Source organism: Python bivittatus, unplaced genomic scaffold (genome assembly GCF_059951505.1).
Source record: "Python bivittatus isolate LINGU-HERP-01145 unplaced genomic scaffold, Pbiv_v1 ctg000480_np1212, whole genome shotgun sequence".
NCBI classification, from domain to species: Eukaryota; Metazoa; Chordata; class Lepidosauria; order Squamata; family Pythonidae; genus Python; species Python bivittatus.
The window spans coordinates 72,474,338-72,476,381 of NW_028277075.1; the positions used below are offsets into that span (position 1 = coordinate 72,474,338).

The 2,044-nt window shown below is 42.5% G+C and overlaps 1 pseudogene; it reads left to right on the forward strand.

The window, feature by feature from the left end:
• Positions 1–794: 794 nt before the first annotated feature.
• LOC148215030 (olfactory receptor 5AR1-like) lies at positions 795–1,835 on the forward strand (annotated as a pseudogene).
• Positions 1,836–2,044: the final 209 nt, after the last annotated feature.

The following is a 2,044-nucleotide window of genomic DNA, read 5'->3' on the forward strand; positions in this document are numbered from 1 at the left end:
TCTGTACTTCCTATATTACTTGGCTCCACATCAAAATAAGTTCAGCTATCAACACAGGCAAGGGACACCATAGGTACACAGAGGGATGTCACTTGGGAAATGCAGAGGGGAAAATTGTGTAAAAGGAAACACATGCAAGGAAGGACCATAAAAGGAGATGAAATTCCAGGTTGGTGGTATGTTGAGAGCTTCTGAAACAAAGAATCTTTTAATGGCTGATTGAACCTGAAATTAAGAACCCAAAGAAAGAAAACTGCAAAATGAATGGGGTGGGAATCTCATGTACTCTACCACCTGCCAACTTGCCATCTCCTGAAAGGAGACCTGGGATGAAGGGGACCTGAATCAGGAGATCTGCAGGTTTCAAATCCCCCTTTCTCGCACATGTTGCAAGGTTTCGGAATGGGTGGAGGAGGGAGGATTACAAATGCCAGCAGTCATAAATACATTAAAGTCCAACATATACTTTTACAGCAACAGACGTAGCAATATATTTACCTTTATCCTTCACTGACATTGAAATAGCAAATTAAGCAAGTACATTAGAATTATATATTATATATTCTCACAGACTATAATTTTGCTTAATAAATGGATTCCACCTAGCAAATGTACTGTATGCTAAATTAGGTTAGTAATGTGGTCCCAATCCTCTTGAATAAAATCCAGATTGTTCTTGCATCAGGATAGGAACATGGATAAATCTCTAAGTAATAAACTTTTCTTTTGCATCAGAAGGGATCAGAAAGACATTTCAGGATCAGCTAATATCCTGAAACCACCATCCAGTGATAAAGATCATGGACCAACAAAATGAATCCATCATTACTGAATTCATTCTTCAGGGATTCACAGACAATCCCAAAATGCAGCTTCTTTTTTTTATGGTCTTCCTCTTGGTTTATGCCATCACTGTGTTCGGGAATCTCGGGATGATTCTGCTGATTTGCACTCAATCCCAGCTCCACAAACCCATGTATTACTTCCTGGGCAACCTCTCCGTTGTGGATCTCTGCTGTTCCTCAGCCATTGCTCCTAAAATGCTGTCTGACTTATTAAGTGCAACTAAAAGGATTTCTTACACTGCCTGTGCTACCCAGCTCTTTCTATTTGCTGTGCTTGGGGATGCAGAGTGCCTTTTGTTGGCTGTGATGGCCTATGATTGATATGTGGCCATCTGCAATCCACTTCTCTATTCAAATGTAATGTCCCTAAAGACCTGCCAACAATTGATCACTGTTGTGTACTTTACAGCAATCCTGGATTCAACAATACACACTTCCTGTACATTCCGACTGTCTTTCTGCAGCTCTAATATTATCAATCACTTCTTCTGTGATGAACTTCCACTCCTAATACTCTCCTGTTCTGAGACGTATGTTAACGAGATGGTGATATTTACCATTGATGGCTTCCTTGAAGCAGGCAGCATTGGTATGATTCTTGTATCCTATGTCTATATTTTGGCTACCATCCTGAGAATGCAGGTTTTTAATTGGTTGTAGATCAGTGCTGGATTGTAAAGTTCCTTGAGTATTGTGGTTGCCATTGCCTGGGGTGTTTGGGGAAGCAGGCTCTGTTACAAAGTATCTGTTTCCCCTTTGTTCTCACCCCAGGTTAATTGCCACCACCTGCTGGCAATTGACTTGCGGTTGCCTGTTTATGTTTCCCGGCCGCCTATCCCTGAGGCAGTGAAACAGACTAGTGGCAGTGAAACTGAAACAGTGCCACTTCTTGGCTGTGCTGTGCTGAATCTGAAATACCACTTCCCTGAAGAGAGACTCCCTCCCTCTATTTGGGTTGTCAGGGTATCTATTGTAGAAGTCTTTGACTAAGCTGGGTGCTCTGATCTGGCTTTTCTTAACCCATTCGCTATAGGATTTGGGGAAGTGTTTCCATTGCACCAGGAGCTGTAGTTGTCTCCTGTGCTTTCTGGCCTCAAGGATCCTCTTGACTTCGAAATGCTTTTCCCCATCTACCATAATCGAGGCAGGTGCAGGCTCTTCGCTGTGCCAGTTGGGAGAGGAGTTGTGCAGTTTGAGCA